We start from the raw sequence: 16,824 nt of genomic DNA, 5'->3' as shown, positions 1-16,824 counted from the left end.
TGTTGTGCAGTAATAAGGGTTTTCAGGAGGCCATGTTTTTTTTCTTAATAAAGGGACAACTGTTATTCAAATATAGGACCATAAAATTTCCAGATGCTTTGAGAGGAATAAATATTACTCCAGGTCTATGTATCGTCAGTCTAAAGAAGTATAATCCTCTCCATAATGTTTTTGTTCAAATATGAAGTCAATTGAATCAGAGAAACTTCAGTCAATACATTATAATGAACCGCATTTATTGCTAAAAGATGCTAGAACTGAAAACACAAGAACATAAAAAATCATTTTTTAATGAATTTACTAAGGTCCTAAAAACAGAAAGGTTTTTCCCAAGGCTTCAGCAATATTAAAGTGAGAGATCAGAACTCAACATCCTCCCCCCCCCCCAAAATCCTTAGACTCACTTCAGGAGTGAATATGGAGTGAACCATTCCTAGTCCTATTTCAGTTACACAATCAATGTTGTTACTTACCTACAGGGTGCCTAAGTATAGGGGAAAACACGTATGAGCGAGACAAATCTGTTGTTTGGATAATTTCCACTGGAGTTACTTACTGACTGATGAAAATCCACTTGCCTAAATTTGAAATCTGCATTTGAAGATTATTTTTTCCGGGGCCCAAACTATCAGTATTCCCTCCCTCTCAAGAGGACCAAGATCAATCCTTCATTTGGTGATTGAAAGACTTCTGAGTGCCCCTTTGTTACATCTTCTCAACAACTTGTAAAAGAGAGGAGACATTCACATCCTCTTTTTCTGAGAAATTTCAGATAAGTATAATCTCCTTACTATCAAATACATTTTGGAGACACTCAATAGAAGTTCAAGGCAAACAGGGCTTTTCATGAATGTTACCAAACCCACAGTGCCTTTGATGCTAGTTTGTCGTTGTTGTTGTTGTTGTTGTTGAAAAATACTATGTATTCCAGGATAAAGGAAGGAAGGCATCATCAAGTCAGGCAGCTTCAAGCGATGGGGCTAGGACCAGAATTTCAGGCTTATTATTAGAATCCTCAGAATTTACATGAGAAATAATTTTGGTACAATTTGAACAGTGACTGTGAGAAGATAGACAACTCAGGACAGTATCTTCAGGACTAATGGGTCTCTGTTAACACAGTGGCTGTATAGCCCATCATTATGTACTTAGCTCTTTATATAGAGACTGCCCCTGAGCATCCCAAGTTACTTCCAATAGTATTCTTTAAACTGTGACTTTCTTTTCATTTCATATATGTATTCTAGAACTTCCCAAATGAAAAACTTCCAAGTGTTTGTTCTCTTTTCACTAAACACTCAGCATCTCTGTTTCTTCCCACAGATCCTGACACGCATCCATCCTTATTTTATCTGCTGTCTTGTATAACACTACTTATATTAAAATAGATACTTTCAGTTCCTTGAAGGCAAGGTTCATGTCTCACCCATCACTTACTCCCCTCTTTATTACCCTCTGTGTTACTTTGCACTCACTAAGTGAACAATAAATACTTTAAACACAAAACATCCCAATATTGTTAAGGAAAATAGCAGAAAGGCCACAAGCCATCTACTTTTATTTGGGAAGGCCCCATTCTTCCAAGTGGATCATATCAAAAATGTAACTCTTCATTTTCTTAAACCAATCATCTTCCTTATCTATGTCTTCAGCATCGGTGGTCACCCAAAGAATCTTGCAGTCTCCTGAATTACCTTAGGAGTTCATCTGAGGAAAATAATTGGTCTACGACAATGCCACAAATCTGGACTACCCAACAGAATTTGGAAACTGTCACAGAGACATAGAGCTAGGTTTAAGAGAGGCAGAAGGTCCTATTCTTTCTCAGATTGGAGACAAAAATGAAACAATATATACCAAAGCAGAGATAAATTGAGGCAAGAAGACAATAAAGAAGCCAGCCAGCCCCAGAAAGGCATAAAAAGGCATATGCTAAGTCTGGGAGGAGTAAAGAGTTCAGCCAAGAGCTAAAAGAGATGTTGTCATAGGCTAGATCAATGAGTAGCAGCGGCACTTACTGCTAAGCTGGATGACCTGAGTTTGAGCCTCAGCACTCAAATGGTGAAAGGAAAGAACCAACTATTGCAAGTTGTCCTTTGACCTCATATATGTACTGTGGTATTAGTGTGCCCTGTCACCTACACACACACACACACACACACACACACACACACACACACACACACACACACAAATGTGATTTAAAAATAGTTTTTAAAAAGATGATGTCAAGAACGTCCCTGAGTTTTAAAATGATGGAAATCCTGCATCAAGGATCCTAAATCAACATACCATCCTCAAATAAAGGTTCGATTGTTTATGGCTTTTGAAAAATGACTATAGACACTGACTCAAATAAATATTTTTAGACAATTATTCAATGACTACAAGATAGATGCTCTGGTGTGCAGTGGCCACTTAAACAGTTCCATTGATCTGTCACATTCTCGATACAATGCAAGATGATTTTTCCATAAGGATTAGTCCATTATGACTTGGAAAAGCAGCTCCAAATTATTGACCTTTCTCAGCATTATCATTAATGTTACTTGAGGTAATGTATTTATGGACTCTATGTTTGCTGTTTTTTCCAACCATTTTCATTATTTGGGTCATTTTTAAATCTTTTTGTTGTGAAACATAAAAAAAGGACAGTCGCACAAAATACAGAGCTTGGTAAATGCTTATACAAATAGTAATCTTATACTGCCTCCTGAATTAAAATGATTGCTCAGTCACTCCATATAAGATTACTATCCAGAATTCCACGTAATCATTTTTCACCATTCCTATAATGTTAATATCTAAGAGTGAATTGTTAGACAATATAATATGGTCTCACTCATTTTTATTAAAGACTCACTATGGGACTAGACTCACAATGTCCTATTCAATTTCAGGTTTTCACTTTTATATTATCACTCATGTTTTTAAAAAAAAACTTGCTATTTTTCCAGAGGATATGGATTCTGTTCTTAGAACCTTTACAGCAGCTCACAACCACCTGTAACTCCGGTTTCAGGGAAACTGTTGCCTTCTTCTGGCCTCCACAAGTAGCAGGCATGTATGTGGTACACATACAAACATGTAGGTAAACATAAAATACGAATGAATAAATATTTTTAAAGAAAAAGACTCAGTTTAATAATTTTAATAATTATTTGATGAAGAAATTTGATATTAATAAATATATTAACCTATAGGCGTTCTAGTCCTGTTCCTTACAATATAGATGCTAAAGTATCCATGATGCTTTTCCTGTAGAACTTCTCCACAGTCTGCATGCTGCTGATTACACAGTTATTGGTACAATTCAGCCTATGGCTCACTGTTTCCTGGTGAACAATGTTCAGTTTCAGGTTTTCACTTTTATCTTACCACACCTGTTAATTATCAATTATAAAATTACCATGTTCTATCATTTTATTTTCACTTGGTTGAAATTTCATTTTGTTAAGATGTAGTTTGTATGCTATATAATCAACAATTATAATACGTGTGATTCTGTGATTTTTGGTGCATTTTCTAAGTTTCATGACCATCAATATTCTTTGCCATTTTTTTTGTTTCTTCTGATAATGCTGCATTTTTGTTGCATGTGTTTATCACTGAAGTTTCTTCTGGGGTCACAATAGTGGTCAATTGATTATTAGAAAGAAATTTCATTAAAGTCTTGGAATAAGTCTTCAGTCTTTATCAAGTGTGTATATGTGTTAGCGGGTGCATGTTGGAGAATTCTTTCAACACTCATCAGTGTTAACTATGCCTAGCCTTCACTCTCTTCTTGCAGAGAATGACTGTCAGTCAACAGTAAAAAGCACAGTGTCTTTTCATGTTGATATTGAGTAGAGCCAAAATATGTACATACTATATTATCAGGAATAAGTCAGAATTTTGGAAATTTCTAATAGACATCTCATATCAAATCTTTTACCTTAATATTTCTGGGTAGCCAATTGATTACTCCATTTGTTACCTACTGTCCCAGAAAAACTTCAACAACAACGTCCAAGGAAAATCGTTTTATACCAGATCATCTATGTGCTAAGTGGAATCAAGCCAACCTTTGAAACCAACATGCTTCCAGGAAACCATCAGCTTTGTCGTATCTACACAATTCTCTGGAAATAAGGCTTCAAAAGATCTTCAGTACCATCCAGCCCCACCTAGTGGTTGCCAAGATGGCTGGTATGCTTTGCTGGGTGATAGGGCTGTTTGTTTTCAAGGCTGCCGTGGAGATAAAGAGACAGGGTGGAAATGATAGAAAAAATGCCACAAAACTTACAACTCTTGTTTGGATAAAGTCATTTTCCTAACTTAAAACGTCCTAAAATTCTACTAGTCTGATGTCAATTCCAAGGTTCTTAAAACATTTTTAAATACCTCTCTCTCTCTCTCTCTCTCTCTCTCTCTCTCTCTCTCTCTCTCTCTCTGTGTGTGTGTGTGTGTGTGTATGTGTGTGTGTTTTCTCAGTACTTTTGTAGATGAAGGAATTATCAGAGATATGATAAAGGAAATTTATTTCTTTCTAAAATATTTTTCATATTATACAGTAAGAATAGAAAACTGTTAGAGTATTTTGTTCTATTTTTTCATACCCTACCATCTTTGGAAAGTCATCAGTTATTATTTTAAAACAATAATTTTAATATGCTTTAATTGAAACAGAATTATGTCAGTTTCTCCTCTCCCTTTCATCCCCTAAGACCCTTCCCGCTACTGTCTCCCAAACTCCTCCATGCCTCCCCCTCAAGTTTGCAGCCTCTTTTTCTTTGAATACTGTTACATATATACACACATAGCCTGCTGAGCCTGTTTTTATTACTGTGTTTATGGTTTCACAACTGACCCATGTGCACTGGACAATCAATAAAGGGGTCTTATCCCTGGGAAAGGCTGACTCTCCTTCTCACAGCAGTCAGTAGTTGCCTGTAGTTCCTTGTCTAGGGCTAAAACCCTCTGAAATTTTTTTCCTTTCCCTGTTAACATGTTTATTGATACATGTATTGTTCTGGTCTTGTTTTTGAAGCTATTCCTAGGAGAGATTATTTAACAGCAGACTCCCTGGTATTCTAGCTCTTACAATCTTTCCATTCTCTGCACTGCAATGTTCCCTAAGGAACAGATGCATGAGCTATGTTGTAGGTTTATCCATTGAGATTGCGTTTCCCACAACCTGCTGATCTTTGCATTGTGTCCAGTTGTGGCTTTCTGTGCTGTTCTGCATTAGCTATAGAGAGAGGTTTCTTTGATGATGGGTGGTAGCTACTCTTACCCAGAAAAGACGTCTCACAGAGAAAACGTGTTCATTAGTACTGGTTATTAAACTAGGCTTGTAGTTTTGTAGATAGAGTAGGATTGGGGAATTCAGTTCTTATTTGTAAAAGATTACAAACTCACTAATTGAAATATATATAATACATTTGAATCTATTGAAATTTTTAACTATCACACTTCAATTAATACCTTTTGCCAATGGGTGTTTCTTTAAGTTGACTCCTGAGTCAGTTCGACAGTTTCCCATCTAAGATATTAAGATATTTCAGATACATCTTGTTCATTTCTTGCCTCCAACCATGAATCAACCATTTTTGCAAGAGCTTTGGTTTCTTTTTATGAAATATTACAAAGCTAAAATCAGAGCACTAGGGCTGTTCACTGCTAATATATTCACCATCGCCTCTGGGCCATCTCAGTAGAGCAGCAAAGGGAAATACATGTAAAGATAAAATGACTCTTGTTTCCATACTGGCATCTTTATTTTAGATTCAGGACTGTGCAGCTTAATCTCTTCTATATCCCATTTGTGAATCATTTCTTCAACACTGAGAATTTTGTATTTTTCACTGATACAGAGATACTAATGTTTCTCAAGAATCTTGTTTTGTCCTTTTGTAGGTGATAGGCCCATAGACATTACCTGGAAAATTCTGAAATTACTCACTTGCTTTTTCTTAATATAAGACAGGTCAAAGTCAGGCAAGGTGGTGCATGATTTTAATACCAGAATTTGAAAGGCAGAGACAGATAAATCTCTGAAAGTTCAGTACCAACATGGTCTACAATAGCAAAACCCTGTTTTCAAAAAGAAAAACAATCTTACCAGGCCCTACCACTAAATGAAGAGCTACAGGTAATTGATAACTGCCAAGAGAAAGATCACTCTGCTCTGGGGATGAGCCCCCTGATAGGTTGTCCAAACCCAAGTGGTCAGCCCTAAGCACACATGGATATGAGAAACACGAAATGGACTCCGAAGGTTTTCTTTATACATACATACATATGTAAGTCACAATAACAATTAAAGGAAAAGAAATCATGAATTCAAGAGGGAGTAGAAGGGACACAAAAGGAGTCTGAGGTTGGAGAGTATAGTATGGAACTTATATTAATACAGCACTCATGTATACAATTCCCAAAAAATAGAAAATAAGACACAATTATACTTACAGATTAGTACTTCTCTGACCTGTATGATTGTTGAAAATAATTTAAACACTTCATGCAAACTAACGCCTCTCTACCATCTGATTTGGTTGTACTATACTAAAAATACCTAGTCGTTTTTCCATACTGCATTTCATTCTTTTCACTCTCATGTTGGCATTCATGCTAAGAGTAGCGACATATTTGATGTTGACTAGCCATATTCATGTTGATATCCACTCAGAAATGCTTAACAAATTTTTGATTGTGTATATAACTAACTTTTTTACTCATGTTGCTAAAGTTATGCAAATAATGGTCTTGTCCCAAAATACTACTTACAATTTGTATTTTCTATGTCTAAACAAGGTTAGGCTTTCTGGAAGAGCAACACCTGTTTTAACTGCTGCGCTATTGCTCTAGCTCCCTTAGACTTTTAGGCAGAGACATGATTCTCATGGCTTTTCTAACTTCACAGGTCCTCTTCTTCTGTGACCTTTATGCAATGTTAAACAACATGGAAACCTGCTTCAGAGATTCCTTATGTGTCTATTTCTTTAACTCTAATTTCAGCTTTTTATTTCTATTTTCTCTATTATTTCTAACACATTTTAATTCTACTCAACTGTAAAGTGTTTTTTTTTTTTTCAGTATGGGACTTCATCCTAGCAAGAGCATCCTGGTGAACTCCAGTTCCTCTACATTCATATTGTCTCTCTTTCCTACCCCTTCCCCTTCTTCTACTGCCCTCCTTCTCTCTCTCCCTTCCTTGTTCTCTGGTGTGTGTGTGTGTGTGTGTGTGTGTGTGTGTGTGTGTGTGTATGTGTGTGTGTATGTGTGTGTGTATGGTGTGTGTCTGTGTCTGTGTATGGTGTGTGTGTGTGTGTGTGTGTCCGAGACTAGAGAACCTAAAATCGTGCATGCTAGTCAAGCATTCTATCACTGAACTACATCTGCAGCTTTACTTTATATCTTAACATAAACTCAGATAATTTGCTATTCAATTTCAACCTTTGAATTTGATATTTTGAATATACTTTTCCATATATCACATTATTCTTTATATTAATCATTTTCATTGGTTTCATGTAATTCTGTTAATTTAAAATGTCATCAGTTTATAGCATCTTTATTAATGTCTATTGGGGTTATAGCCAGATTTCCATGATAATAAATAACATATATTACTTTCCTTCTCCTGAGTTATAGCCTTAAAACAAGTGTCCAAATGTGAGATTATTTAGTAAAAAGGTAGGAACATTTTTACGGCTCTTGCTAAAAACTGCCAGATTGTTCATCAAATTGACTGAAATCATTTATAATGCCAGTAGAAATGTACAAATGTTTCAATTTCCCAATAGTCTCATCACTGTTTTAAAATTGTTCCCTTATTGTTGTTCATTTTTAGGGGTATAAAGTGACATGCCATCATTGTTTTAATTTGCACTTCATTTCTTGTTGGCAAGAATGCACCATTCCCAATGTTAATATACTAATGCTGTTTCAGCGTATGTAATCATTCTTCATATTCTTCAATCACCACCCAGGAAACTTAATACAAACTTCTACAAACTCTCGATATGTCTCAAAATGTATCTAGAATCATACTACGAAATACATCATCTATTTTGTTAATTAACTTCTCTCCAAATTTTTATGTATTTTAGTTGTATTAATTTTTTATACAACACTGTCTATTTTTCCATTTTAAGCTTTCTCCTTTAAGATTACCTCCATAGATTGAACAAATGTTCTATTTTCTTCTGACTTTTAATATTTTTAGTATTAATTTTTATTTATGAATGTGCACATGTGTGTTGAGTGTATTGGCATATGTGTACAAGTGTCTATGGAAACTAGAAGAGAGTGTTGGGTCCTCTGGAGTACAGCACGAATTTTAATTGGTATTAATATTAAAAACCCAGAGTCAGATATTAGTGGGTGAAAGCTTAAAGATCAGAGAAGTAAAGCATCCAGCCACTAGAGAGACTTTTTTATCTCTATCGAATTCTCAGACTGAATGGGAGATCCTGTCTCTATGAATCCTCAGACTGTCTCTCAGACTGAATCCTCTGACTGCATATGTCTCCACCAAACCTCAAACTGAATTCTGAGCTGCAGTCTCCTTCTGCATTATATTCTTCTGTCTGCCCAGCCATATGTCTTCTTGTCTCCACCTCCCTAGTGCTGGGATTAAAAACATGTGACTCCTAAGTACTAGAATTAAAAGTGTGAGCCACCACTGCCTGGCTCTGTTTCTCTTTTAGACTTGAACCCACAGAAATCCATCAGTCTCTGTCTCCTGAGTGCTGGGATTAAAGATATGTGCCATCATTGTCTGGCCTCTACAGCTAATTAGCATGGCTAGCTCTGCACTCTGATCTTCTGGAAAGCTTTATTTGTTAGATTATGAACAAACTTATGCTACCCTGGAGCTAGAGTTTATAGGCCACCAATGTAATTGCTTGTCCTTTGAAAGAGCAGCAAGCATTCTTCACTCCCCAGCCCATCTCGCCAGCCTCAAGCCCCAATTTTTCATACTTTATATTTTTAACTTTTTAACAATTTATTTGACTTCTTAATTAATTGTGTGTATTGTGTATGTTGAGGTGGGTACATGCACATGCATGGGAGTACCCATGTAGGTCAGAGGCAGCAGAGTCCCTAAACATGGACCGACAGAAGGTAGTACCTAACCAGATGTTGATGGTAGGAATGGAAGTCAGGTCTTCTGGAAGAACAGCATGGATTCTTAACCTCTGAGCCATCTCTCCCGCCACATTTTACAGTTTAATTTTTTTCTTTCTTTCTTTTTTCTTTTGGTTTTTTGAGACAGGGTTTTTCTGTTTAGCTTTGGAACCTGTCCTGGCACTCATTCTGTAGATCAGGTTGGCCCAGAACTCACAGAGATTTGCCTGTCTCTGCCTCCTAAGTGCTAAAATTAAAGGTGAGCACCACCACCACCCGGTTCACAGCTTAATTTTTACTATTGATGATACAGTGTATGGCTGTACCCTTACATTAACGTCTATGCACAATAATATTAAATTATCCCAATCTTATTTATGAAAATAAACTCATTTTATGCTACCTTGTTCATTTTATCATCACACACATTGAGTAGAGCCTAAACTTTTGTTTTTCTAAGGTAACTTAAGGTTCAAGCAGGCTATATAATTAGGTTGCTTTTTTGAGAAGCAAATACAAAGTTGCTGCTATTTTATCTAGTGTCCAGACAATAGGTATCCCCTGAGAAGTACTCAAGCAGCCTTTCATTACCCCCAACACACACACACACACACACACACACACACACACACGAAGACTGAGCACCAAAAGCCACCACCAAGCCTGGTGCTCTGTGCTACTAATCTTGGATCTCTCTCTAGCCTACTATTACTCTTTTCTGTAAACATGGCTTCATCCGGACTTTGTATTTATTTTTACAGAGGCAAAGAGGTAACAAAAGCCACTAGCCCTTTTGTGCTTTGTGGATAGAAAATTGGTGGGGGGAGAGGGAGCCAATATGTGTATCCACAGAGTTTTTATTAGAAATCTCCTTTGTTCATACCTTCCTTGTTCTCTAGGACCTAGTTTTCTCACAAAAGCAAGTGCACGACACTGACCAGACAGAAGAACACTTTGGAGAGTTTGGAATAATAATCCCAGTCCCATACATTCCTTACATTAGGCAGGATATGGGCTTCTGAATATGAGTGAGTTGCTGTAAAGGGAGTTGTGTTTCCCCAGTGGGAAGAGCTCTAACAATTATTTTCCCAGTGATATCACTGATAAGTAACTCTATAAGTCAAAGTTTGATAAAGTAAATATATCGGGAATTTTTCAAAATTGCTTGTGAGTTTTTTAAAAAAAATCAACTATCCATGTTCTCTTTGTCTCAGTAGCTGAGTATTTAAGAAGTAAGTAAAGGAGGAAAGGATGGATGTGGGAATGTTTGAGGTTTTGCAAAGCCCCCAAAGATAATCTTGAACTTACCTGCAATTCACAATACAATAATTCCCTAAGGTGAGGTACACAATTCTCTGCGTATGCTTTATAAAATCAGAGGACTCTTTCTTTTATTTGGTTTTCTTTAAAGTAAAGCCCATCTGTAGAGTACACAGCTTTTCCAGACCCTGTGGTATGCCAAAGAATGTAGACAGATATAAAAAGGGCCATCAATAATTTTTCAATTAAATTAAGTCTTCATAGCATCTATAGCCACAAGAAGTTTTGTGCATTTGCCAGTCTCTGCTCTGTAGTTGTACAAAGCTGGCACACTTCTCAGTTTAGGTAGCAATAAAATGAATGATCCAAAAACTGCTTAAGAGGCAGATTTCCAGCTGTAACTATCCAGGCTAGGACTCTGGAGACAAACTTTCCTACTAGGCATTGCACCTGCAATTAAAGCAAGGAGCAGCTGTGTGGACACAGTATCATACCTTAAGGATCAAGTTTCTAGAGAAATTTTCAACAGGAGAAGCCATGTTTTCCTAAGCTCTCATTGTGAGCGAGACACTGTCTGAGAGACTTTAAAACATTCCACCCAACGTTCACAAAGCTTTGGGGTGGTGTGAATATGTCGACAGGTTAGGTAACAGAAGCTCCGAGAGGGTTAGGAACTATCCAGGTTCATACAAACAGTAGATGATCCAGCTAGAACTGGGACCTGGGTCTGACTTACTTAAACCATGTGCTTCTAGCCAACTAAATCTCAATGGACCACAAGCAATTTATCAACAGTAGGCTGGAGATAGAGCCAAGACTGGTAGCACAGGGCCCCAGTGGTAGAGACGGTGGTTCTCAGTCTTCCTGTTACGCATGTGGTGTGGGAAGTCCCGTGAGACTAGCAGGAGCAGTGATGCGGTGGGATGGAGGTAGGCAGTGATGCGGTGGGACGGAGGTAGGCAGAAAGACAGGCAGCCGAAGGGAGAGCAATTATGAGCTTTGCCTTTAGTCCTCTTCATGACCCGAGAAGCAAGAATCCCACTATCTCATGGTGCTGAGTGTTTGAAGGCCAATTCTCTTAAGGGGAATTAGATTAGTATAAAAGAAAAAATGAGCACATGTGTCTTCTAGAAAACACATGTTATAATATGTCATTTGTCCTAGAAAGCAAGCCCCATGTTGCAGTCACCCACTGCCCTGTGAGGGAGGCATTCTTGTCATACCCTCCCCTGCGCCTCAGCTCTAAACTCCTCACAGTCCTTTCTTAACTCCTTGTCAGGACACAACATGATCTGGTACTTTCATCCGGAGCCACCAGAAAGCTAATTTCATGGCCGCATTTAAATGTTTTTCAATGTTTTTAAGTTTTTAAATTATGTGTATGCATGTATTAGGGGGTGGATATGTGCCCATAACTGCAGTTGCCATGGGGGCCAGAAGAGAACATTGGAGCCTTTGAAGCTGTAGCTAGTTACAGGCAGCTGATAGTCACCATTCCCGGGGACTGGAAACATAACCTGGGTCCTCTGTAAGAGCAGGAAGCGCTCGTAAGCGCTGGGCATCTCCAGACCCAGATGTTTTAAGTTTTTATTGTGGTTCAATTGTAGAGGGCCGCAACCACACTCTCCACCATAGATGGCGCTGCACCGCCAGGTGAGCTAGAAAGCTCACATGTGTTGGTATTTTCCACTACTCCCAAGGTATCACCTGGGACTGGGAGCAGTTGACCAATCAAAGAGTGACACGTCCAGAGCAGGGTCTGTTTCCTTTATAAGGGATGGGTTCCATCTTATCTGGGTCTCCGCCATGTTGGCTGATGCCCGCTCTCCCAAGGGGCATTAAAGCTTTACTGCAGAAGTATCCTATGTGTACCGCGTGGTTCTTGCTGGCGAGACGGTAGCGCGGGACATCTGGTGCCGATACCCGGGAAGAAGAAGAAAAAGAAGAACTTTGCACCGCCGGAGACCCCTTGGACACAAGGAGGATTCAGAACTGTAGGCATGCGTGCTCAGAGAGGTACGTTCTAAAGTCCAGAGAGCATATCAGAAACTGAGCAGCAGTGGGAGGTTGTGCGCGCACCCAGATAAGTTAAAAAGGACCCTCCGGTAAAGAATGGGGGAGACAGAAAAGAAAATAAGTTAAAAAGGACCTCCCAGTGATTTTAAAAAAAGTAAAAATGGGGGAGAAGGCTGATTTACAAGGTCAAAAGCTTTATGTTATGTTATATGTGTTGTCTTTTGTGTACTGGATAGGAGAAAGATATTTAAACTTAGAAACTGCTAAGGATATGATGTTTTGGGAAAGAGGTTCTGTTTTCGCCTCCACGGAGGATGGGAGCCTAAGTACGTGCTTGAGATCCACGTGGTTTGAATCACCGAGACCTCCTGAAATGTTGTAGTGTATACCCCTAAGAATGCAACGGCCCAATAACAGCAGGAAGCAGCCAAAGGGACTAAACGACGCCCAAATTCCCTTAAAGATTAAATGAGGTCCTTTCAAGCCTGCTTCTCTGAGTTCAGCTTTGCTCCGTGCACCGGTTTGGGCTCGGAGTGGGTGCAGCTGGGGCTGGAGGGCGGCTGGAGCGGAGCTTTGCTCTGTGGCTATGGTGGGGAGCACATTGCGCCGGCTCAATTGGTGCGGCTTGGTTGGTGCCTGGCCTGGAGGATGTCACAGCGGTGCCACAGGCAGCCGGGCCAGAAGGCTTACAATGTACCTAAAACTGTGCTGGTCTCTGAGGGTAAAATGGCTCTGGTTCCATTTGGCTATGCTAAACGATGCTGACTTCAGGCAGGGCTGGTCGTATTTATCATAATAAAGGCGCAATTAAGGTTTAAATGCAGTATAAACAGGCAGTACCGTATTACATCTACATAGTGTGACTTAAGTTTTTAAGAACTGCTTAGCATTTTAAGAACTCAAGTCCTCCTAAAAGATTGCTGTGTATATGCTTGGCTTGTCTGGTGTTTCGGGCTCCGCAGGGAGGTGGATGCGAAGGGCCCTTGGATTTTGGGGTGATTGGGTCGTTGGCTGGATCTGTGAGAGTTTACAGCCGCTTTTGCTGTGGCACAGGTGTTGAGAGTTGGCTAGTAGGGAAGCGGCCCTGTTCGCTGCCTCTCCCATCGGCCCCTTGAGCCGCAGCAGCTCTGGCGCGGACCTTGAGTTATTGCCGGCCTGTGCCGCCTAGGTCTGAGTGTCGGCTCCCGCCACACTCCGCCACCAACACAGCCTCAGAGAACTAGGCTAGCCCCGCGGGGAAGGCAGGGGCGCCTGGGGGTGGAGCCGCCACTTCCTGGCCTGGGACAGGCGGAGCCGCACAGTGGGACACAGGGAGCTGCGCAGCGAGCAGGCCCAGGGCCGCGCACAGCCCTTGGATGGCGGCCGGGCTCTGGAACCCAAGGCCACCGTACCAGCAAGAAATACGGGAGCCAATAAATCTTAGATCTAATATCAACAAACAGGGCCTGGGTTTTTCCTAGGCGCCACTGGGACAACACGGCCCATACCGTAAAAAACAGAGATCCCCATATGGGTTCCCCAATGGCCACGTCATCTTAGGACTCCAGGCTGGAAACAGGAAAACGGTTTTCTCATATTTTTAAAACAATAATCTCATCTGTGCCAGATTTAAAATGGTTTAATTCTAAGGCCTACTATAATGACACAGACAAACAAGATTGCTCTTTAGAACAGAGACCTATAGGTCTCTAAGTTCAAGACCAGCCTATTTCCAGTACTGACTGTGCTAAATTTTTACACTGAGTTTTTTAATACTCTTAAATGTTATTTTGGGAGAAGAGTTTATGTTTTTTTTTCTAAAAATACTACTATTCATGCTGTGGATTCATCTGTCCAGAGGCCTGAGGACAAAGCCTCTGCTATGGAGCTGTCTGGCCTGATTGCTGGGAGCTGGCGGGTTCCTGAGGGATGGTCCAGCTCCTGCCCTTGGTCTGTCAGTTATTGCTATGCTGTTGTTGCTGTACATTGCAATGTTGTTGTTGCTGTGCCATTGCTATGCTGCTAGATTTCCCCCTGTTTTGTCAGTTATTGCTTGCTATCAGTTTCCCTTATCCTGTCAGTTATTTCTGCTAAACACTATGGGTATCTTCAAGATAGGTTACAAAATGCCATGGTTATTTAAATTAAAAATTGGATAAATATCTATTTAAACAAAAAGGGGGGGAATAATATAAAGGAACTGCCCCCGATGCCAAGAATGGCCATCGCCATGGCTCTGTTCACCATAAATTTTTTAAATCTGGATGATAATGGCCAAAATGCTACAACACGACATTGTTCGGATCCGCAGCGGCCCAAAGATTTGGTTAAGTGGAAAGATGTGCTTTCTAATGAATGGAAAGGCCCGGATCCCATCTTATTGAGATCCAGGGGAGCTGTTTGTGTCTTCCCACAGGATCAAGAAAGCCCATTCTGGCTGCCAGAGCGATTGACCCGAACAGTGAAGAGTGATCCACAACACACGGATTCGCCTGAGGACCTGGCTGCTGTTCCTCCTGCCATTTTGAGGATGGATGACAGAACACCGATGGAGGACACTCTCAGCCTTCCTGAAGCTGTTACCAGTCAACCATAGGATGGCGGTGTCTCCCCGATTTTTTACAACCAATAAGACTCTGGGCCCCCTCCCTACCGTCCTAGAGATGATTTATAAGCTTGGCCGTAGGACTCCAGTCCTGGGCCGTGTCTCTCATTCCCCTACTTCAAAGAATGGGTGGGGGTGGAAATGTTTTGGAACAGTCCTATACTATGGATTAGTGTTTCTCCTCTGGATGGTCTGCTGACTCAAATCCCAAAATCGTAGGGACAAAGTGGTTATTGCACAAGCGCTGGCTGCCCTGGAACAGGGGCCTCTACTGATATGTGGCTATCTATGTTAAAGCAGTAAGGTTTAAGCCAACCAGCTCCTGCACCCCTAGGACTGTGGTCCATTGCACAGGGTGGAGTGCTTGGCTTAGCTAGCCCTGAAGGTTGTTGAGCTGAAGAGCATCGCACAGAGAATGGCCCTCTCTGAGAGATAAGTCGCTTTGCTTAAGGGTTTCCTGCCGTATATTCCCTTTCCCAGAAAATTGGCAAAGGGCAGGCCGGATAGGTTCCAGGTGTCATGAGCCTAGGGACAGATTCCGTGTAAGCCCATTTTAATGTTTTCATTTTGGGAAGTGCGACCTCTATCTTTACCTTCCTAGGGAGTTGCCTTTCTGCAAAGAAGTAAAATTAGGGGGAGATGTAGAGGGCCGCAACCACACTCTCCACCATAGATGGCGCTGCACCGCCAGGTGAGCTAGAAAGCTCACATGTGTTGGTATTTTCCACTACTCCCAAGGTATCACCTGGGACTGGGAGCAGTTGACCAATCAAAGAGTGACACGTCCAGAGCAGGGTCTGTTTCCTTTATAAGGGATGGGTTCCATCTTATCTGGGTCTCCGCCATGTTGGCTGATGCCCGCTCTCCCAAGGGGCATTAAAGCTTTACTGCAGAAGTATCCTATGTGTACCGCGTGGTTCTTGCTGGCGAGACGGTAGCGCGGGACAGTTCAATAACACATAACAAAATGACCTGTTCTAACCATTGAAGTGTATATTAATGTTATGTATTTCATATTGTTGTGGATCAGATCTTTACAGACCTTTCATTTGTTGAAAACAAAGTTCTAGATCCACAAAACAAATTTTCTTGTCCCTATCCTTCCATCCCAAGTCCTACCAGGCTACTGTCCCTGCCTCTGCTTTAGATACCTTATCCAAATGAACTCAGATGTTGTTGGTCTTTTTGTTATTGGTATATTTCTTTTAACATACTGTCCTCTGGGTTCACTTGTATTATAGCATAAGTCACCATTTCCTTGCTTTTAAAGTCTGACTACTATTTCATTGAATGTATCTATCACATTTCTTTTTCGGTTCATCTGCCTTTGAATACATGGTTGGTAGCTGTCTTGAAGATTTCAAGAAACATTGGCATATAATCCTATCTCCCTGCTTTGAATTCTTATGGATATAATGCCTAAATTATGTGATAGTTTTCTTTCGACTTTTTGAGGAATTACTATATTGCTTCCCATACTGTACCACATTGCATTCCAACAACAGTGCATAAGAGTTCCAACTTCTCCATCTCCCTGCGAACACTTAAAAGTTTTCAGGATTTTTTGTCTTTGTATAGAAACTACACCAGCATGTACACAGTAGTATCTCAGTGTTCTTGTTGTTTACATGTTCCTAATGATTGACAGTATTCATGACTGTCATAATGACTGACAGTAGCTTCATGTCATGTGCTTCTTGGCTAGTTGTATATCTTTTGAAGAGATGCTTACTTAATTTCTTCTGTCTGCCTTTTATGGAGTACTTTGTTGTTTTACGTCCTTTACACTAGGTATTAACTCTGCCTCAGAAAAATGATTAGCAAATATTTTCTCCTACCCATAGGCTGCC

General features: G+C 40.2%; 1 long non-coding RNA gene across 1 annotated transcript; it reads left to right on the top strand.

Annotated features, from left to right (window-relative positions):
- Positions 1 to 11,997: 11,997 nt before the first annotated feature.
- On the top strand, positions 11,998 to 15,872 carry LOC148117216 (uncharacterized). The gene is made up of 2 exons (XR_015736925.1): positions 11,998 to 12,390; positions 14,786 to 15,872. It is a non-coding gene; the product is annotated as an uncharacterized LOC148117216 (long non-coding RNA).
- Positions 15,873 to 16,824: the final 952 nt, after the last annotated feature.

The sequence above is a fragment of the Myodes glareolus genome, chromosome X, assembly GCF_982192425.1.
Source record: "Myodes glareolus chromosome X, mMyoGla1.1, whole genome shotgun sequence".
In the NCBI taxonomy this organism is placed as follows: Eukaryota; Metazoa; Chordata; class Mammalia; order Rodentia; family Cricetidae; genus Myodes; species Myodes glareolus.
The sequence above is the reverse complement of the archived record's forward strand: the minus strand, read 5'-3'. Positions and strand labels throughout refer to the sequence as shown.